The following is a 24,876-nucleotide window of genomic DNA, read 5'->3' as shown; positions in this document are numbered from 1 at the left end:
GTTGAAATCAAGGAGCATTTGTCCACATACAATTCAAAATTTCTTGTGAAATAGAGAGCCTTAAAATTGATGAATGGGCTATATATTGATGTGGAAAATGAGACTAAAGCCAAGTGGCAGGAGATCTTCAAACAAAAGGATGTCGGTGAACAATCTCAAATTGAAATTGTTGATGTCACCGAGCAAGATCCAGATGTCACCGAGCAAGGTCCAAACCCGGTTGACACTATACAAATTGATGAAGATGTAATGGATGAAGCAACACCGAAGCAGGAAATGATTGAAGGAACCACTTATGCAAAACTTGTCTCTAGTGAATCTGTCTTAGAACAAGTTCAGCCTTATCCGCTGGTGAAGCCACCAGTCTCAACTGAAGCTCCCAAGGACACCGAGCAAGCTACCCAAGGCAACAAATCTGAAGCTGCAGGTGGCACAACCAAAGATCAAACCTCTCAAGCACAGACAAGCACTGCAAATATTACAGCTGAGACCCCTAGCACCGAACCACCCAAAGACACTGCAGCTACTACAGGTATAGACCAACATGTTGCATCTAACGAGCGACCTACCAAGGGTCAGCAAGCCTCACAAGCACTTGTCTTAGTGTCACAGACCAAAGGAAAAGAGAAGAAGGCGAGAAAGCATGGTTTTAAATTTGACTTATCTAAACCGATCGTGTTGCCCAATGTAGACATTTCCAAATTGAAAGGGCAAGCACTCACTGAATTCAGTGAACTATGCAAAGAAAAGGCTGAATAGGAGAAGCAACTGGCCATACAGAAAAAGAACAAAGTACTTCGGAAGGATAGGACACTACTCACAGAAATGCTACCATCAGCAATAGTGTCAACTGATGCAGCCATCCATATTCAGTTGGATGAACTCCTTAATTAGATTGAAACATCTGGAGTTGATGCATCCAAGTACTTAAGAAAGCTCAAGGATAAAGAGCTTATAGCAAAAATGATAGAGGAAGTACAAAAATCAATTGCTGTTAGCAAGGTAAAACTTGTCAAATTCATTGCTGAGTTGTCCCCTCAACTCAAGCACATTCTTTATTTATTCTAGAAATTGTGTACATTTTCTTTATTAATTAAAGATATCAAAAATAAAACTAATGCAATTGAGAAAGAGATCATCGATCTCTCATCCAAGTTGATCACTGAGCCTAATTCAGTTCAGAATTTTTACAAAATGCTTCAACAGCTCATGGCTCAACAGTTAGAACTAAGGAATGAAGAGCATAAAATTAGGATGGATATAATGACCCTTCAAACATTATTCCTTCCTCATCTATCATCAGTATAGGAGCAGCTCAATCGAGCTACAAGCTTATCAACTACACAAGAGGGAAGCACTCTTGATGGCTTGATATCACTCTTATCTGATATTCAAGCACAAAAATCCCCTATGGAAAGTCTCAAGGACTCACTCTCAATCACCCTCACCGACACCCAGACCAAGTATAAGACTATTTTTGATCAGTTACTGCCTCCAGATGGAAATTAAGTTTTTAATGTTTGTCAAAAAGGGGGAGTAATATTATGATACTACATAGAGGAAAGCCCAGCAAAGGGGGAGTAATTCTACACTTGGAGAGTAGTATAGTTTTGATAACACAATTTTGAGTATTGTATACAAGGGGAGTATACCAAGCAGAATATGCAGAGCATTCAGAACACACAAGTACATAACAAAATCAAACATGCAAAATTCAGAGTTATGTACAGGATAATGATAACGGGAGTTATCTGCATATACTATTTTATTGACTATTGTACATATTGTCAAGTATAGTCATTTTGTCAAGTATATAGTTTTTGAGTTATGACTTTGCAAGTAGTTTTTGTCAAACATCTCAACTAATGTCAAAAGGGGAGATTGTTACTACTTATCAAATTGCCATTAGTTTCATATCCAAAGTCATACTATATATTCTAGTTGGTTAGTATTACCGAATCATGCAGTCGGTACACACAGAGAAGTCGGTATGAACAGTCTAGTCGGTTACTGAAGAAAGCAATCAGAGAACGCAGTATTTACTGAGCTGTTTACCGAGTAAAGTTTCATGGCTACCAAGTGGTAAAGTTAACTCACCGAGTTGATATTCACCGAGTGAAACATTTTACCAGATGCATTGAACCTGGACATGCACATGAAAACATGTTACAACATCGAGGCACATCTAACCATTTTTGCATTGGGAATTGCACTATGAGATTGTGTATGATTACAAGGTCAATCTAACCAATGAGATATTTTGTTTAGTTATTCATTAGAAGAATCTTTTGTAAGATCGAAGCAATGAATCAGATCACTGTTGTAAGAGATCTATTTATACAACATGATTCTAGGGTTAGATATATGAGATGCAATAAGAGATAACAGAGTGTTTGCATGAAGGAAGATTGTTATAGAGACACAAAGAGGTCACCGAGAAGGTTATCGGTGAACAGTCGAAGAATAGAGTAAACAGAAGGGTTTACCGAGTTTCATTATGGGTTACTGAGGTATGCTACAAGCTAGGTAATCTTATTCAGAGCACATAGAATCTGCTTTAGCATTTCAAATGTAAAGTTGCAGATATTTGTAATGATTTTATTGTAATATTTTGAAGTTGTAAGAGAAACCTTTAACAAGGTAAAAGACTCTAACCAAGTCTATAAATTGTAAATCCTTTAACTAGGTGCTACACTTATATAGTGTTGTAAAAATCCTTTAGTAAGGTAGATCTAATTGATCTTGATACTCCTAACAGGGTAAACTATTAGAAATAGCTAAATGTAGCTCTAACCGAGCATTCTTTATTATTGCAGTAGTGAAGTTGTGGGTGCCATCCCTGCCATAGTTTTTCTCTCTAACCAAGAGTTTCTGCGTGACCAGAATATATGTGTTATGAAGTGAATCATGTATGATTGTTGTCTATTGATTTTAGTTTTATTTAATGCTACTACACTATTCTGTTTATGCATAACAGTAAGGTTATTATCAGAGAAAAGTTTTGGAGTACTAATTCACCCCTCCCCTCTCAATACATTAGCTTTCTATATTGGGCCTAACAATTGGTATCAGAGCTTGGATCTTGGAAAAGGGTTTAACTACCTAAAGAGAAAGATCTTAGCAATGATAGGCTACAAACAATCTTGAAGGATTGTGCATCTTCAAGAAGAGATGGATAATGCAAATCAAGTGATTGCAGACATGTAGAGGCAAATGCAAAAATCTTTGAAAGTAAGGAGAAGATTATCTGATGACTTGCAGGCTTCTCAAGAGCTAGTAGAACAAATCGAGACATCATCTGAGAATAATATATCTGAAGAGACTGAAGAAATGATTGGAATGTTGAAAGAAAAGAACAAAGCATTGGCTGATCAATTAAAAGCATTGGCTGATCAATTAAAAGCAATGAAAAGAGAACATGAACATTTCAATACACAAATGACTAAAAATCTAGATGCATTAAGGATAGCTAAGGATAAAGCAAGAGATCTACAAAGAGAGAAACAACAACTTGAAGCTCTAGTATCTGATAAGGATGATGAAATCATAAGGTTAACTGGTATTCAACAAAATATGACAGATCAACTAGGTTATGCACATCATGAAGCAATTTTGAAGAATGATGAAAATCAATCATTGAAACTTGAAGTATCAAGGTTGACTGGAGAACTTGAAATAGAAAAGAAATCCAAAGAATCATTGGAGAAAAGTTATGAAGCATCAAAGATGTTGGATGAGCAACTGAATACAAGAAGACTCTACAAAGATGGAGGACTCAGTTACAAAGGAAAAGACTCTACCAAGAAAGGAATTCATACTACCAAGAGAGGAGAATCATCAAAACAAGCTAGAAAAGGGAATAACATCAAAAGGAAGAAGCCTATTTGCTTCTACTGTGGAAATCAAGGTCATACTGCCAACATATGCCAGATCAGAAAAGGTAAGCAACCGAATATCTCAAGTCCAATGGATATTGTTATAATTGCAATAAATATGGTCACACACCTAATCAATGTAGGACAAAGTATATTAACAACTATCAGAAGGCAAAATTCAAAGGGTTTTGTAAAAACTGCAATAGATATGGACATAGTAACGAGAAGTGCTGGTTTAAGCAAAATAACTACATGAAGTATCCACATCGAGCAAACACTGGAGGTTATTGAACTCACACAGATCCTTACCGACAATATGCAGCAGAACCATGAGATTACAATACAAGGATATGGTGTGAATGTTGTGGAAGATATGGACATATAAGTGCCAAGTGTTTTATAAGATTTGGAATGAACAACCGAAGATCATGGAGAAACCCCGGTATGGCATGTTTTCATTGTCACAAAGTTGGACATTTAGTTGGAGATTGCAGAGATCAACCGAAAAGAGACATTGAAGAGATAAAAGAAAAATTCAAGATGATTTGGAAAAAGAAAGAAATTATGTCTGATGAAGAAAGCACCTTACCTACCAAGTTAGGTGCACCTATTTCAAATTAGTCAAGAAAAGGTATGAAGGGACTGCATTCTTTAAAAGTTGAATCATAACAGTTCCTATACTATTATGTACAAAATTCAAAATCTGCATAGTTAAGATGCAATTAGTCAGTTTATATACTATACAGGAAACCTGTCAAGTCGGTGTATACAGGAAACCTATCAAGTCAGTTAATGAAGCTAAGTTGGGTACTCGGTGAAAACAAAAAATGGAGTAAATTGGTAAAAGGTGAACTGAGTGCATTTAATATCTTGACCTAACTTGCATGGAGCCCAATAAGGTATTTTTGAGTACTTAAAAATGTTTTCATTGTCATTTTCATTCACCCAAGTTTTTGAGAAGAAGAGCAGAGCGAATCAAAGCGATCAAACTTCATTTAGAGCGAATTTCAAGGTATTTAAATCAATCTATTCACACTGTTTAGCTGGTTTTCGATCTAGTCAAATTGCTATTGTCTATCGAGTGTGAAGAGTCAGTCACTTGTAAATCCTAAAGGATAACTTGTCAAATCTTACCCGAAATCTACCATGGCGCCCAAGATCCAAGACCCTGTAGTTGTCCAAAATGTGGAGAAGCCCTCGCTGAAATATTCCCTAACTCGTAAAGTTGCATCATAACCGGATTATAAAAGTGCATTTTCACTCATCCCAGATCGAGCTTTCTTGGTAGAAGATGTCAGATTCTTTATCAAATGTCGTGTTGAAGACTCGGTCATGTAGAGATTAGTGACACATATGATGAACTATGCACTACTGGCAAACTAGATAGCAAATTCAAGCATATTAGAATCAAGGGATTAACTGAAGCCCTAGTCTATCCCCATGTGTTCAAACCCCAATGGGTTAAGTTTGTATTCAGTAAAGTGCATGATGATTTCATGTGGCTACAAGAGCAACCGTTCAAGATCACAAAGGAAGTCATTCACCTGATCACTGGATATCCCATCTACGATCATGCTCGTGCACAGAAAATGATATCACAAAAGGAGCTAATCAGTCTAACTGGAGTAGAATCCAATTACCGAGGACTAAAATTGAATAATGTCACTGATGCTTAACTAAAATTTGCAATCAGAGCTATTGGTTACTGTTTCTTCCAATCTGCAAGGGAAAACAGTGTACAATGTGGTGCAGTGGACCTGGCCTACAAAATAGTGAAGAAGGGAATGAAAGTAGACTTATGTGAAGTGCTACTAAAGAACTTGTTTGAGAACCTGAACACAATAAGGAAGTCGAAGAAGAACAAATCGGCAAACACACTAAAGTTTGGTTAACTACTTGTATGTATGTTTTTCTATTTTGAGAAGTTCTTTCCCTCAGTCGGTAAAGTAGTATGGGAGCTACACCGACCTATCACCCATCAGATCAATGACTACATCAAGAAGTTAGGAGATAACTTTAATGATATCATGGATGATTACTTTAGCAAATTTCAAGAGAAAATGCACAACAAGTACAGGATCCCACCACAGCTAGTCGAAAAATACAAGGACAATATATGTTTTGAAGTCGACATTGATTATTGCTATGTAAATGCTATTGAACTAAGGATTCAATTGTTGCAACGAATGGGTTATGAAATTGATTATGATATCACACAGCAACAAATTGATGCCTATCTATCATTGCCAAGGCATGCAACTGAACTAAGGTATGGAACCTATGAAGAGGTGAAAGAGAAAGTAAAAATGAGCATTCTAGTTCCTAAGGCTACAAGAAAAGCTACAAAGATGATAAAGGCTTTATCTGAGAAATTCGGAGAAGAATCCTCCTCTACACCTGTCAAACGCAATCTTGCCATTACTGAGGAAGAATCAGAAGCATAGGAGGTTGCAATAACATTGAGCATAGAGTTGCCAAAGGGAAAAGTTCTAAAAAGAAAGAAACAGGACATCACAAAGGCCCTACCGACTCCGCCAACAAAGAGACCCAACACCAGAGCATCAGCTGCACCACCGAGCAAGAAACAGAAGACTATTGTCATTCCTAAGGTAACTAAGACTTACAAGAAATCTACTCGGAGACTCATTTTGGCAAAAGAGTTGAGTGATACAAAGTCTGATGATGCAAAAAAATTCTAGGTTGTGAAAAGCAAAAATGTAAACATTCGCAGTGTTGAAAACTTTTGTGCCAATCTCAAGGAATATGGTGGATTTGCAGGATTCAGATATGTTAAGTATGAGTCTAGGAATAATGATGAGAAATGACAAATTGAAGAAGCTATCATATGTACACTTCTAAAGTTTTGGTTAGCAACATTAGAACTAGCAAAGTCACTTCCGAGTGAACTCTACTCACATATTGACAACAGATGGAAATATGCAATGGATTCAGAGAGACAAATAAGAGAAAGAAGTCTAGTCCATCTATTTCTTGACATGTCCGTAGCTGAAATCAAGGAGCATTTGTCCACATACAATTCAAAATTTCTTGTGAAACAAAGAGCCTTAAAATTGATGAATGGGCTATATATTGATGTGGAAAATGAGACTAAAGCCAAGTGGCAGGAGATCTTCAAACAAAAGGATGTCAGTGAACAATCTCAAATTGAAATTGTTAATGTCACCGAGCAAGATCCAGATGTCACCGAGCAAGGTCCAGACTTGGTTGACACTATAAAAATTGATGAAGATGTAATGGATGAAGCAGCACCGGAGCAGGAAATGATTGAAGGCACCACTTATGCAAAACTTGTCTCTAGTGAATCTATCTTAGAACAAGTTCAGCCTTATCCATCAGTGAAGCCACTAGTCTCAACCAAAGCTCCCAAGGACACTGAGGAAGCTACCAAAGGCAACAGATCTGAAGCTGCAGGTGACACAACCAAAGATCAAACATCTCAAGCATAGACAAGCACTGCAAATATTACAACTGAGACCCCTAGCACCGAACCACCCAAAGACACTGCAACTGCTATAGGTACAGATCAAAGTGTTGCATCTACCAAGCAACCTACCAAGGGTCAGGAAGCCTCACAAGCACTTGTCTTAGTGCCACAAACCAAAGGAAAAGAGAAGAAGGTGAGAAAGCATGGTTTTAAATTTGAATTATCTAAACTGATCATGTTGCCCAATGTAGACATTTCCAAATTGAAAGGGCAAGCACTCATTGAATTCAGTGAACTATGCAAAGCAAAGGCCAAATAGGAGAAGCAACCAGCCATACAGAAAAAGAACAAAGTACTTCAAAATGTTAGGACACTACTCACAGAAATGCTAAAATCAGCAACAGTGTCAACCGATGCAGCCATCCATATTCAGTTGGATGAACTCCTTAATCATATTGAAACATCTGGAGTTGATGCATCCGAGTACTTAAGTAAGGTCAAGGATAAAGAGCTTACAACAAAAATGATAGAGGAAGTACAAAAATCAATTGTTGTTGGCAAGGTAAAACTTGTCAAATTCATTGCTGAGTTGTCCCCTCAACTCAAGCACATTCTTTATTTATTCCAGAAATTGTGTACATTTTCTTTAATTATTAAAGATATCAAAAATAAAACTGATTCAATTGAGAAAGAGATCACCGATCTCTCATCCAAGTTGACCACTGAGCCTAATTCAGTTCAAAATTTTTACAAAAAGCTACAACAGCTCATGGCTCAACAGTTAGAACTGAGGAATAAAGAGCATAAAATTAGGATGGATATAATGACCCTTCAAACATTATTCCTTCCTCATCTATCATTAGTACAGGAGTAGCTCAACCGAGCTACAAGCTTATCAAATACACAAGAGGGAAGCACTATTGATGGCTTGATATCACTCTTATATGATATTCAAGCACAAAACTCCCTTATGGAAAGTCTCAAAGACTCACTCTCAATCGCCCTCACCGACGCTTGGACCAAGTATAATACTTTTTTTGATGATTTACCGCCTCCAGATGGAAATTAAGTTTTTAATGTTTGTCAAAAAGGGGGAGTAATATTATGATACTACATAGAGGAAAGCCCAACAAAGGGGGAGTAATTCTACACTTGGAGAGTAGTACAGTTTTGATAACACAATTTTGAGTATTGTATACAAGTGGAATATACTGAGCAAAATATATAGAGCATTCAGAACACACAAGTACATAATAGAACCGAACATGCAAAATTCAGAGTTATGTATAGGATAATGATAAGGGGAGTATATCTGCATATACTAGTTTGTTGACTATTGTACATATTGTCAAGTATAGTCATTTTGTCAAGTATATAGTTTTTGAGTTATGACTTTGTAAGTAGTTTTTGTCAAACATCTCAACTAATGTCAAAAGGGGAGATTGTTACTACTTATCAAATTGCCATTAGTTTCATATCCAAAGTCATACTATATATTCTAGTTGGTTAGTATTACCGAATCATGCAGTCGGTACACACAGAGAAGTCAGTATGAACAGTCTAGTTGGTTACTGAAGAAAGCAGTCACAGAATGCAGTATTCACTGAGCTATTTACCAAGTAAAGTTTCAAGGCTACCGAGTGGTAAAGTTAACTCACCGAGTGAAACGTTTTACCAGATACATTGAACCTGGACTTGCACATGAAAATGTGTTACAACATCGAGGCACATCTAACCATTTTTGCATTGGGAATTGCACTATGAGATTGTGTATGATTACAAGGTTAATCTAACCAATGAGATATTTTGTTTAGTTATTCACTCAAAGAATCTTTTGTAAGATCGAAGTAATGAATCAAATCACCGCTGTAAGAGATCTATTTATACAGCATGATTCTAGGGTTAGATATATGAGATGCAACAAGAGATAATAGAGTGTATGCATGAAGGAAGACTGTTACAGAGACACAAAGAGGTCACCGAGAAGGTTATCAATGAATAGTCTAAGAACAAAGTAGATAGAATGGTTTACCGAGTTTCATTATGGGTTACTGAGGTATGCTTCAAGCTAGGTAATCTTATTCAGAGCACATAGAATCTACTTTAGCATTTTAGATGTAAAATTGTAGATATTTGTAATGATTTTATTATAATATTTTGAAGTTGTAAGAGAAACCTTTAACAGGGTAAAAGACTCTAACCAAGTCTATAAATTGTAAATCCTTTAACCAAGTGCTACACTTATATAGTGTTGTAAAAATCCTTTAGTAAGGTAGATCTAACTGATCTTGATACTCCTAATAGGGTAAGCTATCAGAAATAGCTAAATGTAGCTATAACCGAGCATTCTTTATTATTGCAGTAGTGAGGTTGTGGTTGCCATCCCCACCACAATTTTTCTCTCTAACCAAGAGTTTCTATGTGACCAAAATATATGTGTTATGGAGTGAATCATGTATGATTGTTATCTATTGATTTTAGTTTTATTTTATGTTACTGCACTATTCTATTTATGCATAACGGTAAGGTTATTATTAGAGAAAAGTTTTGGAGTACTTATTCACCCCTCCCCTCTCAGTACATTAGCTTTCTATATTGGGCCTAACACCCACAACTACTATGTCCAAAACAAGTTATTTTTTTTTTCAAGGTGTAAAAAACACACCTACCAAATACTCAATTCACACAACAATTTGTGTGACTGGATCCATACCAATTTAGTATCTTTCAGTACTGGTAGGATGAAAACACTCTACACTTGTGTGAATGAAAAATAATCTTTAGGTACTGGTGGGATGGAAACCTATTGGATTTTGTCTATGGGTGGTCCAGCCAACACAAAACACCCATAAGATTTGACTATCAAATGTGTTAGGGGATACTTGTCTCACAACTATCCTATTTGTCTAGTAGCCCTACTGATTGAATTCTCCAAACATAACTTAAAAAAATTTCAAAGGACAAGACAAACTAAGAGAATATTTAGATACCCTTTATCAAATTACACAACTCCCCAAAGTCTTAGACTCTAACAACAAGTTGAAAGGTCTATACCCTTATTGTCCTTCGAGATCTAATTGTTAGGCCTAATTTACAAAGAAAGTACCCCTTGTATTAGTACCCTGAATAAACCAACACTTCTAAAAGGTGGGTTAAGGTTTCAAACCACCAAATACAAGGTTTTAGGACTTGATCCCATATTCTTTGTCTTCTGGAAGTGATTTCCACTTCTTCAGTTTAGGCGGTCACATTGAGATGCCTGCTTAGGGTCAATTCAATCTCTTCAGGTTTGGAGCCTCCCTGCAAACCAATACCAAAATATTATGATAAAATGGAACCTCCAAAATTTTCCCATGGGTTGTTTGGTCCTCTGGTGAAAATCTTAGATTAAGGGCATCTTTACGGTGAAACCCTAGGTGTCGAGAGGTTTGTGACCAGTCCGATTAGTTTTTGATGGATCTCTACAATCTGATTGTTACAAAACCTCAAAATTGATCCAAATGAAAGGTAAGAGACTTACCTAACTCATCCAAATGGTTTCAAGCATCCACCAATCCATAGTGGTCATAAATGAACAACAAAAACATAGAATTTTAGAAAACTCCAAATATATTGTATTGCTCCAAACTCCAAAACATCATCAATTTCAACAACTTCAACAACTATGCCAACAAAACCTTGGAATAGATCCAAGTGGGCATAATATAGCCTCCTGAATGGTTTCCAACCACTTTAAAAAATTTGGAACCATTGGAGGATTAGTTACTCCCTTTTACAACATTTTGCAATGACAACAAAAGTTGTCAACTTGCACTTTTCAAATTTGGCGACTCCAAGGTGTATTCAACCCATTCCAAGGATTGGTATAATGTTTTTAAGACCAATATTTATTTTCATGACTCTTGCCTAGACTCCTACTGACCCACATGGTCATTTGTCCATGGTGTCTTATTAAATACATCCATGACAATGCCCTACATCAATTGGGTCTTATTGACTCACAAACCTATCAACCTATTACATATGTTCATTTTCAGCTCAATATTAGGCTCTTTTAGGCTTCATTTGTGTCTTTGGGTGCTCCTAAACCAGGTATCCTTATAAAAATGATTTTTATTTGGAAGTGTTAACTGATGTAGATTGGGCAAGCAATGTTGATGACCAAAAAAACACTATTGGTGGAGATTTTCTTCTTGGAGATAGATTGGTTGCTTGGACAATTAAGAAGAAAACATGTGTATCATAGTCAATAACTGAAGCAGAGTATGTTGCAACATCAATGAATTGCATGCAGACAATTTGGATGAGACATGTGTTAGAAGGTTTTAAACTTGATATGTCAGAACCAGTAATTATTTATTGTGACAATACAAGTGCAATTAATATTCGAAAAAATATCGTGTTACTTCCAAGAACTAAACACATAGAATTTAATTATCACTTTCTAAGGGAGAGAGTATAGGAAAAACAAGTCAGAATGGAGTATGTGACAAGCAAAGAGGAGCTAGCAAACATTTTCATAAAACCATTTCCGAAGACTACCTTTGAGTACCTCAGAGGTAAATTAGGGGTTAGACCCCTACACAATAAAAACTCGGATGTAGGAGATGCATCAATCCACTATTCTTATTGAAAAATTTTCACTATGGATTGATGAAATGATGACTATTCCACAAGGGGAGTAGCTTAGATGATATTTATAAAGATGTTGAAAATAGCAGCAATAGATTTGATGACCGAAAATGTATATGCACCTTTGGCGTCGCTGTCAAAGGGGGAGAATAAATATATTATCCTAAGGAGGAGAAGATGTGTAACAGAAAGGGGGAGATGAAATAAAGATTTAGTTCCAGATGGAGAATAGAAGAACCCACAGAAGACTGAAGTGTAGAAGAGAAGTTCCAGAACTGAGCATCATGATTTTAGTTGAATATGTTGGTGTTTATGTTGGTATTGTCATCAATGCCAAAGGGGGAGAATGTTGGCATGATTCACATAACTGATGTAGATGAAGAATGATGACTGAACCAGTAAAGGACTGTTTTTGATGACATTGTGATGAAGATATTGAGATTTCATGATTGGATGACTTTCATCAGTTATTTGTGTTTTCATTTATGGCAATTGATGTTTACTATGTTGTATTTTTTCATCTTAGTCCTTTTGGTCTACTAGAAAGACCTTGCTGGTAAAGAAACAAGAAACTAGGAATTAGGACCTTAATCAGTAAATGAGGAAATGTTTTGATTAGATCTGGGGATTGGTGATGATTAAAGTTTTGCAGTTTGGAATGTGAGTTTTTAACATTGTAATATGTATCTGACCAGAACCGCATCATTTTTTGGTTACTGGAAGTAATGTTTATAATTTATGTTGTATTTTTGCTAGGGTTTAAGAAGGGTTGAAGGACTGGTAAAGAATTATGTTAACTAGTAATGATTTTGAGTTGGATGCTAGATCATATTATGTTTATAAGTTGGTGATGATGTGGTTGAAATCACGTGAAGTGTTTGAATGATATTTTGGTGCGATCAAAGAGCGGATTTCTTGGGAATGTGCGAAGTGCTTAGCAGAATGAGATAAGGGCTTGAAAGTGTATCAGATGAAGATGTGGTGATCATTCAACAACTGTAATCGATTTGTAATTGATTGTTATGATCCATTTGATGATCTTTAATGAGTTGTAAATATAGGTGATGATCTATGTTGTAAGTCTTAGGGTTTTGTAACCGACTAAGTTGTAAAGGTTATTTAGGTCGGTAAAGTTGATGTTTGTTATGTCGGTGGATTTTGAAAAGAGTGTGAAGCCGAACTAGAGTGTGAGAGATCTGCCAGAGTGTAAAATATTTGGAGTAGAATTGAATCTGATCAAGCAAGCAATTAAGTGTTATACCCAAATCATTCAACGTTGTTCCCTAAGAGTTGTAGCAGTCAAAATCCCTTAACTGGGTTGGTCCTAACAAGCCTTACATTATAAATCCCTTAACCGGGTAGCTCAACATCTGAGTGTTAAATCCTCTTGCGAGGTTGATCCTAACATGTCAAAGCTGCTAACAGGGCTCATCATCTAAATCCCTTAACTGGGTGACTCCTAACAGGGTTTGCTCCTAACAGGGCATATTTCTAAGCTTCTAACCGGGCTAGGCTCCTAACAGGGTGCATTCCAAAAGAGTGCACAATTTTTGTGGGTACCAATTTTCACTGTGGTTTTTCCCTATTTGGGTTTCCTTGTGAAAAACATAGTGTTGATGTGGTGAATATTTCTAATGTGTTGATTTGGTTTACTTTCAGTTTATGCATGTTAAAGAACACTTAATGAGCAATTTTGTTGAATCAGTTTAACATTTGGTTATTAGTGATTACCGGTAATGGTAAAGAGTTTATTACTGGTTTATGATTGATTTGAGTGCAGTTTTATAAGTTCAAGATTTAAGTTTGAAATTGTTGTTAATACTAATTCACCCCCCCTCTTAGTATTAATTGGATCCTCAAAGATTAACACAATCATTGTTGATAATTTATGCATAAAGAGTGTAGACGACACATTTCTCAGATGAGTCAATGTTGAGGAAGCACAAATCACCCTAAAAGAAGTCCATGATGACATATGTGGAGCACACTCTTTTGGACCAGCCCTAGCAAAAACACTGTTATGGACAAGTTATTATTGGCCTACAATGGAAAAGGATGCTAAGAAGTATGTCCAAAGATGCAAACAATGCCAAATACATGGAAACTTGATCCATGCACCTGCTCAAGATCTTCAACCAATAACATCACCATGGCCATTTTCACAATGGGGAGTAGATCTTGTGGGGAAAATACACCCTACTTCCTCCAATGGATATAGATTTATAGTCACATCTATTGAGTACTTTACCAAATGGGTTGAAGCAATCCTAATGACCTTCACAACAAGAAAGAAAATAGCTAAGTTGATTTTGAATTACATCATTTACAGATATGGAGTCCCCATGTGCATTGTAACTGACAATGGGCGACCCTTCAAAAATCAAGAAGTGAGTGAACTTTGCGAACAATTTCAAATCCAACAACATTTTGCGACACCCTACTATTCCCAAAGCAACAGTCAAGAAGAGGCAACAAATAAGACTATTTTGAAAATTTTAAAGAAAGTTGTCAACGACACTGGATGAGATTGGCATCTTCAGCTAAATCCAGCTCTCTGAGCCTATCACACTGGTGTCCACACCTTACTCTTTGGTTTATAGTTGAGAAGCCATTTTTCCTATCGAGGTAGAATTGCCATCATTAAGAGTCTCTCTGAAATACATTATATTAGAATAAGGCAATAGAGTAGCATGTTTGCAAGAACTAGAATTCCTAGACGAAAAACAAATAAGTGCACTAAATCACTTACAAGGATATCAAAATAGAACGAGAAGAAGCTATAACAAAATAGTAAACCCACATTACTTTGAGGTAGGAGATATTGTTCTTAAACAAAATCAAAGGAATCTCGCTGAACGCAGAAAAAAAGGAAAATTTGAGCCTAACTGGTTAGGTCCTTTTATTATAACCAAAGTAGTTGGAAAAATTACTTATCATTTGCAAACGATGGAGGGAGATCCACTCCCTGATCCCATTAACAACATGCACCTAAAAAGATATTACATATAAAGGGATGGGTTTTAATTAGAATTTACTTCTCGTACTTGCATATCATTTTGAAAGCATTGATTCTCATGTAGTTTGCATAGAATATCATTGCATCAATAAAAGAGGATGATTGTTTGAGTCATTCACTTGTCTGCACTAAAAGGAAAGAATATGGTCTCATTTCCTAGATTCTTGATCATGAAGTCTTTAGGAGGCCTTTAGTCATACTTTTTCAATGTCAGCTTGTCATTGAGATTTATCTATGGTTGTGTAGAGATTTCACTACTGACCCTTGTTACTCAAAATCTATCAATTGTTATATCTCACACATTAATCAATATCTCTAAGCCATTACAGATACCTAGTTCATCATGTGGCTAGTGAAAATCTAAAATTTTACTTCAGCACCACTGTAATTATCATACCCATGTAGGTTTCATCACTTATAAGTCAAGGGAATAAAATGAAGAAAAAAAATAAAAAATACTATGCCAATATCCATCAAAGGGAAAAATAAATAATATTATAAAAATAAAATATCACAAATACAACTGCAACAATAAATGATTGACTATGGGAACATGCAAGTAACTCCATCGGGCTATGGGCGTCTGCTGGCAATGGAACAATATTTGAGAGATTACAGTGCATAACCTTGTCGGAGCCCTAAAAGCTTGCTGGTAGTGAGGCTCTATCTAGGATGCTTTTGAAGTTATAATAACTCACATAGCTAGCCACATAGGATTCCAAGGATCTTTGATGTTTATATGAGCTAGAATGAATTCAAATGCACACACATTGGCAAAAGAAGATCAAATTTTCAAGAATTGATGGAGAAGTTTTCTGTGCCTCCTTTCATAAATCTTGGCTACACAATGTGTTAGATTGGATGATCTAAAGCCTTTTGAGAAAAGATTGAACTCCTATCTCTGAAACGCTTCACACCTTTAATTCAATCAGTGCATTTAAGAATGAGGGGCACACACAATCATCCTTGTTTGAATAGGTACTGCATCTTCATTTCACATACTATATTAGCATAATTTCCATTTGAAAAATTCATTGTCTCCACCACATTCTACAGATCATCATATCATACATGTTTGCATACTTGGGAGCATAACTGAAAAAATCCTTAAAATCGCATAAAGTCCTGAAAAAATCAAAACATTCAGATAATGTCATGAAAAAATCAATCCAAAAACATTCAAATATCGATCCACAAAATATAAAAACATTTAAAATCAATTAAAAAACTTGCAATAAGTTGTCTCACAAGAATCAAACACCCTAGTAGATATCCAACAAACACTTCGCATGAAGTTAAAAAAAGGATACAAGTATCTTGTTAAAACATCTCCAATCAAGCTGATCAACTATCTAATCTATCGAATCACTATCAAACTATCAATGTGATCAACATCTTGTCTTAAACAGAATCAGTACACTCGAAACCAGATAGGTCAATCTTAAATGGGGTCCAAAACTTCTCAAACCAGATATTATCAAAATCACATCAAATATATCAAAGCAAAGAAACAGTCAATCCAACTACTGAGTTTTGTCAATTTTGGTTGAATCTTTTTATCAATATGGCGAAGATCATTGCTTTTAGCTACTCAAAGATGTCCAAAAAGTGACTAGAGGAGTCGTGATGGACATGACCCTTTTCTTTGTTTGTTCTTTGTGGTTTGAACCAATGAAGTTTCGGCACAATTGTGTTTTGGGTGTATGTGATAAGTACATTCTCTCTATGAATGCCACACATACCTCAACTCCCAACATAATTTTTGAAATGGAGGGTTCGTTCCTTGTTTTCTATGTGTTTGTTTCTTGCAATGATATATCTATACATCTTGGTTCCTCATACTCTAGTGTAATAAGTTCCATTGGTACATAATAAGGCTCAATGATGATAATGTATTTCACTACAAATAAAGCAACTAAGACTTTCTCATCAATGTTTTATCAATTAGGTTGATTCTATCAATTCTATTTCTAGAATAAATAAAGGTTGGTTTAATTAGTTCATCATTTCTTATCTATTTTCCATCTAACCACTAACATTCTTTCCAAAATTCACAAATTTTCAACACCTATTTTGACACAACAAAAACATCACATGCATTTTCATTTAAATCATTTCACATCAACATATAATGTTGCATTAGATCATTTTTTCATAACATTTGCATTGTCACAAGCATTTCACATAGGCAATTTTAGATCATTATCACACATAGATTCATTCCTCATAAAATAAAGGCACATTGCATATATCGCATCATATCACATTCACATTAGTCACATCCTTAAATAAGCATAAAAATAAAAAAACATTATATTATAGAATGCACCATCAAATAAGGCATAACTCATCACAAAAGAATGCATCTCACATATCTAATCAATTTGTCAAAATACATCGTATATGATACATCATAAGTAACAAAACATCTCAAATGATGTTGCCCTTATCAGTGGACGTATCTCACCTAGCACCAGTTTGTCCTGATGGCACCCTAGGTGGACCCATCACTCCTCCACTACTAGTCTATCGAGAGGTAGACCGACTCGATCTCCTCCCCATGAAAGCGCTAAACCTAGGGTCTCTCTAGCCTTCAAGATCAACTCTCTCATAAGCCTACCTATAGTAAATAGCCTCCTGTGTAGTAGCAAAGTATCTATCTGCCTGGCTCCATGCCTCTGTCATTGGCCCAAATAAATGATTGTATGCATCCATGGTGATCTAAGTCCACTTGGCTACCTCATCCCTCTCTGTAGACAATCTCTCTCAATGGCTATCTGATCCCTCTCTATAGTCAGCTCCTCCATCACCTACGGATACTGATCTCTATCCTCCATCTACCGATGCGGCAAGGTAGTGACCAAGTCCTCCAAACTCCTAACCTGATTCCTCATTTCCTCCTCATCATCATCTCCCTCCACACCTCCTATCTCCATGGCCTGGGGTATATCAATATCATGTCCACCATCCCACCCTCATCTGCATCACTACTCGATGAACCTAATACTAACTCATGACTCCCACTCTCATCAGAACTCCTCATAGATGCAGTATCTCCAATGGCATCCACATCCTCCTCTCCACTCTCAACTTATTCTGCAAATGCTACTATCAGATCTATCTGACCCCTATCCTGATCTCCATCTCTACCTCCTCTATCCCATCCTCCTTGACCTCCATCTCTACCTCCTCTATCCTATCCTCCTTGACCTCCATCTCTCCCTCCTCCATCTATCCTTCCTCGATCTCTACCTCGTCCTCTTCCTCTCCCCCGGGACTTTTATTGTGCCTAATCTGTTGAGCTCCAATAGGAAATGTAGGATCTGTCAAAGTTATGGGCCTATGTTGTAACTACCATACACTCTACTATGATGTATTCCTTGGATCTGCAACACTAGCTAACCAACCCCACTGAACAAGAGCAAGAGAATCAAACTCTACAATAGCAACATGAGGCTACACACATGCACCCCAATCATTGCTCACGAGTAGTACAAGCAAAATGGGTTGTGACATCTGGAACACCCTGTATGTCCTCAAACTATTGGAGTACATGACTAGTAAGATGCATATCACTCACTCTGTGACCACCCACATCTCACCAAATAAGGTATCTCTGTTGTTTGCAAAAAGGAAGGTGTTGGACATCATCAACCTAATGGGGACAGGTAAGACAAGGTTTCCATGAGAAGTACTGTAATGTATCAATATGATAACACCAATACAAAATGTTACCCGATGCCCTATGTTCACTCCAATAGTATATCTATAAGCATATGGTTTCTTTGGATGTAAATCAACATGTATCATAGGCCGAAATATAGCAATATGCTCCCAAGCCCATATCTAGAGAAAAGTAACACCACATCCAATGGATTTCTATTGAAAATATACAATCCCATGCATCTGATGATATAAAGTGGCAAGAAGACAGGGACCCCAAGCAAACACTCATCTAAGAATAACCATATCATGGATCACTTGTCCCCATCTAACAAGGATACCATGGGTACGTCAATCGGGGATAAAAAATCCAACAATAGTCCAACAAAGAACAATAGTGAGATCATCAGAATCTAGATCATACCAATGAATCTCATAACAACCTCGAATATGAAGATCATCCTCAGAACACTCAAACAAAGTGCACAAGGTAGCTACTCCATCACTACAATCAAATGTAACTCATGCACCAAATATGAGAATGTGTAGAATACGCCACACATCCTCAAGTGTGATGGATGCCTCACTCATCGAAAGATGAAATGAGCAAGTCTCTAAATGCCATTTCTCAATCAAGGCAGTAATCATGGCCCTGTTGGATGTAACCTCGGGTAAGTGCACTATATGGTATAATCCAACCTATTAGAGTAGAGTTGTATCCTCGGCATCTAACTCATGACATCGATCAAGACCATCTGGCCTCATCTGTCTTGTAACCAAGATTGGATAATTCTCCTGCATCTGAGAAAGAGAAAACTGAATAAGATACATCATTTGCATCATGAGAAAACACAAAAAAAATCATATCATGTCAAATGTAAACTGAAATTATGAATTGCGGATCAATTAAAGCAAGTGTGAACTAAAATTAGCAATTGTGAATTATTTAAAGCAAGCGCAAACTAAAATCAGCAAGTGCAAACTAAAATTTTCAAGTGCGAATTAAAATTTTCAATTGAGAATTAACATTTCATTTGGGAGAAATTTTATCAATTGCGAATTATTATTCACAAATGCGGATAAATTGACAATCAATTGTGAATAAGAAAAAAATGACCCATCCAAACAATGATGATTTTTTTTGAAAAAAAGACAAAATGTGCGAAATTTTTGGACGACTTGCCATGCCACTAGTGTCAGAAGGTCTCTAATATGATCGCACCCGCTCAAACAAATGCAGCCTCACTTTGTGACCCGCCATATCGCTCCAAGGATGCTTAAAGCACTAAAATCTCAAAGGAACTCCTACAAATAAAATGAGTACAAATGAGCTAAAATCAAAACCAATTTTCAATTTATAGCTCAAAATTAGGGTTTTTGCCACCATAATGGCCATGATCCCCTCCAACTTCAATGTAGTCGTAGCCATATCAAATGAGATCAAAACCTCACCAAACCTCACACGAACAATTACTAGCATATTTTTGAAAAAATGGTCTTAATTTCACAAATTTTTGACCACTTTTTTTGAGGGGGCATATTTACAACCTAAATGTCGTTGGGGCATACTGGAACAGATTTTTTCACTTTCATTGAAACAATGTCGTTTCAACATTGTGTCAAACAAGGGAAAATGTAGACACCTAAAAAATATCTCTTTAAGCGTATACTAATTATTCGTCTATTTAATTAAGTAATTCTTTAGTTATTTGATTAAACTAATTAGTTCTTCTGATCAATCACATTCAACATTGCTAATTATTCAATTTCTATTCTCAAATCAATTTAATTAGTTAATCCTCTTCCAAATATCAATTAAATATTAATTATTTAATTAATTGCGGCAGTTTCCTTAGTTAAATAATCTTTATTGTTTAATTAAATTCCATTTCTAATGTTTAAATAATTTATTTAAATTAATTAATTATTCCTCTAATTCCCCATATTCTAATTCTAATTAATTTCAATTAATTTCATTTCACATTTCCCCAAATTAGAATTTCATAGCATTTCACTTAATTTCATTTCTTCCAAATTAACATTTCACCAAATGTGAATTTTAGTTAATTTCAGTTGCATTTCAGCATTTGAAAGTCCAAATTCAAATCCAAATTGAAAATGAAAATCAAATTCAATTTCAAAATCCTACATCACATGTTGAAATCAAACTGATTGATCAAATCAGTTGACTAATCAATTAACTCCTCAATCTCCCATTTTCACTCAAAACCAACTTTTTATGACTAATCAATTGCTTCAATCTTCTAATCCATCTAATCAGTCATCTCCTCAATCAATCCAGTCTTCTAATGAATCAATTTAGTCAACTGACTAGTCTATTTTGTCTATTGGTTCATCAATTATGTTAACAAATCAATTTATTGAGTTCACTGATCAATCAATTTTAGTTACCTGTCAATCAACACTTGAGTTCAAATTCTCACCTCATTTGTGTTGAAAATCTATAAATTCAATCCCTTTTATCATCTTCAAGCTAGATCACAGTCTTCAAAACAATTGCTAATCTATGCAGGAAATCATTGCAATACCTAAGAGTCATTCAACAACAACTAAGGCGAATAAAAATGGAAGCTACAATGCAATTGAGGGGGTTTTCAATTAGGATAATTATTTAATTCTTTCATTTATGCATTTTATTTCATTGATTTGTGTTTGCAATTGTTTTGATAGTTAAGGATCTTGTGATTGTCCTTATTCCCTATTTAAGCATTTACAACATTCAATCATGAGAAACAATGAGTATGAGGTTGAGGCCACTCTAACAACTACTACAGTCCTTGCAATATTTGGTGGAGTCAATGAGTCCATGAAAGAAAAATATAGAAAAGAGGCAAACATTATGGAAAAATGGGTTTTGAAGGTGGTGGTCTAGGTCCCAGAGGAGAAGGCATTTGGTTTCCACTTGAGGTACAACTTCCATAAGATTCAAAATCAAAATCTCTTGTTAGACCAGTCATTGGACTTGATTCGTCAGATTCATCATGGAAAGGTACTACTCATTACCCTCCAGCTCCACCTGCATTTGTTAGAGGTTCAAATCCACAACCACCACCACATAATGGTATTCCTACTAGTGGTGAATCAAGTGCCATTGCTACTGGTAGGGAATATGGGGATAGTATTCCTATTAGTGTTTAGTCAAGTACCACTACGATAGGTGGGGTTGGCATTGGTACTACTACTGATACTAGTTGTCTTGGTGTTGGAAAAGTGCAAAAGAAAAATATATCTTGCAAGAGGCCACTAGTGGTAGATACTCATACTATTCAGAATCCTATATCAAGTGCCACTGCTACTACAAAACTATCATTTGCAGCTTTAGAACAAACCCCTCAAAAGACTAGAAAAACTACACATGGAAGTGATAGTGGGACAGGATCAAGAATGGTTGTTGGTACTTCTCATAATGAAAATTAGTTAAAACCATAGGCATAGGTGGAACTAGAGCCTCTTCTATTTCACCTTTAAAACATTCAATTGCTTCAACAAGCCCAAATTTTTAATTTCGTGATTATTGTTGATGCAAGAGTATCCCTGTTTCACAACAATCTTGCATCAACCAAAAACATTTCCTTTCTATTTTGTTTGTAGTTTTCATTTTTCTTTCTATGTGTCCCAATTTTGGCTAACCAGATCCTATGGAGTTGGATTCTACTTGAAGACTTGATCATCTTTCTTTCTTTTAAACCACATCTCATTTGGATCACTTTCCGACAAGATATCGCTACTAGTTTCCATGACAGTTTCTTGTTACTGGTTGTTCCTTTGTTGCCTGAGACCTATTCTAGTGATCTACCAGAACCCATTTTGAAGCTTATGGAGCCTTGTACATTGATCTCGATGTTTCTTGGCATGTGGCCAACCTTCTACATTTCATCCTTTTGATTTTTTAGAGGAATCTCTTGGTGGAGGCTAACCTTTTTCATTTTGCATATTAGGTCTTGTTCTTTGGGTTTTGATCCCTTTTGGAACAACCAGATCCTTTGGATCGATATATATATATATATATATATATATATATATATATTTGTAATCATGCTTTAGAATGTAATTAATTAGAGAATTAAGAAGTATCAGATACATTATCTTGTGCCTAGAAGATAGATCTTTCGATTCAAGGTCCTAGTGTGACCTATCCTACTAGGCTTGTGTGTCGGTATGTTGTAACCCGGTTGTTACTGGTTGGATGTAATCAAATTTCATGCAATAAAAACTACATGTTTTGCATTGCCTCTATCATATCTATTTGTTTCTATTGTGTTTACTCTTGCTGACCAGTTTGGACTGGTCTCCTTGAGGTCCCTCCTCACCGGTGACTACTTCAACTATGAAAAAATTGAACACACAACAAATGCAAATATAGAAAAAAAGAGAGCATTGCAGAGGGTTGCCCTGACTGAAGTTTTAGAAAAACAACCTACAAGGAACAAGGTGTTTCCAACATATGACCCACACAAAGATATGATGGAGTTCATGGTTGTTATTCCCCCACATAAAGATAAAAATTCACCACATAGTCAGATAGATCCCTTTGAATTTCAAGTTAGGACCCTCCAAATGGATTTTTCCAAAATACAAAATGTGGACAAAATTAGTGTGTCAAAAAAGACTAACAAACTAGTCTATACTTAACTGCTAAAGGTGGAGAGAGAAAAAATAAGCTAGACAAACAAATAGAAAAGTTACAGGTAAACCTGGCAAAGAAAAAATCAAAAAGGAAAGCAATAGATAGCAAGTGCAATGAGTTACAGAAAATGATAAAAATTCGGGCTCTGCAGTAGAAATTGCAGAGCAGGAAAGGATGGAGGCAGAATTGAAGGAACTAAGGAAAAAACTGGGTAAAAGCAATAAAAAACTTGATGATGAAAGAACCAATTTACAAAAAGTATACAAAAGTTATGTGTCTGCTTCTGCCGAAATAAAAAAAATACAAGACCTATTGGATCATGAGAAGGAAAAAGGAATTTGGAAGAGAAAGTAAAGGAAGAAAGAAAAAATGTGCACAAACGAAAGAAGACCTGCACAATGCAAATGATAAAATTAAAAATTCAGAGGATAGATTGAAAGATAATATGAAAAATACAATGAAGTATATACAAGAAAACATTTGGGGGAAAATAATGCAGAGGAGTGACAAGTTGTGTGAATGGTTTGAATTGAATGAAAGTTCGAGATTAATTTATTGCAAGATCAAAGGGGACATTGAAAAGAGCATACATGTTTATTCAACAGAGAATATGGTAAAACATATTTTGCAAGTAGTCTATAGTACTAGTGACAACTATTTGACATACAAGGGAATTAACAGTCGCATTGATGCCACAGTTAAGACATCATCTATCCTTCAAAATTGCAAAAAACTAAGGGAAATGTCAGAAATTATGGATAGAGGTGGCAAAATGGTATTGAAGCTGGAAGAAAAGACAACCACTTTGATTAAACTTGGTTTGCCAAAGTCCATTAACCCATCAAATAAATTCATTGGAAATGAAGCTTACAATAAAGCATGGAGGAAAAAATGAAGTCTGATTTAGACTTGCTTCCTAAGGACACAACTCCCCAAAGCTTTCTGGAATTCATTAAACCATTTATAACTTTGAATGCGGTATTGGGTTAAACAGTGATTTCAATTCACTCTTCTAAATATGGATTGTTGAAAACATTGTAGTTGAGTTACCATAGTTTAAAGAATATTGGATTTCCATCAGATGAAGAGTGGAGCACCCTACAAAAATTGGCACAAAAATCTCAAGAATCATAGTATGTATTGCACAATTTTCTGGTTTTACTCTTAATTTCAAGGTTTTATGTTTTTTATGTTTGGAATTGGGCATCACTTGAAATAACTTGGTTTTATGAATAGGAAAAAACCAATACTCGCCATTGCTAATCCAACCTATGATGCATAGTGCAAACCTTCAGCCTTGCGAATTTGTATCCTCAAATTCTCCCAAGTTTTAACATTTATGCATTTCTCTATTTCTGATTTATAGGTTTTGGGCACTGCTATTATCTATTTTTAATTTGTCATGGCTTGAATTAATATTTAATTTTTAACTCTATTTTTTTAAATAGGAGACATGTAGCAGTTGTTAAATTTTTAAATTGCTAATCTGGCCTATGATGGCCATGTAAATTTGTGTTGAGTTTGTGATACTGATGGAAGTCAGGACGACATATTCACTGTTCAGTGCCTTAGTAATTGACTTTGACGTTGAGTCTTC

The sequence above is a fragment of the Cryptomeria japonica genome, chromosome 8, assembly GCF_030272615.1.
Source record: "Cryptomeria japonica chromosome 8, Sugi_1.0, whole genome shotgun sequence".
In the NCBI taxonomy this organism is placed as follows: Eukaryota; Viridiplantae; Streptophyta; class Pinopsida; order Cupressales; family Cupressaceae; genus Cryptomeria; species Cryptomeria japonica.
Note: the sequence above shows the minus strand (reverse complement) of the source record.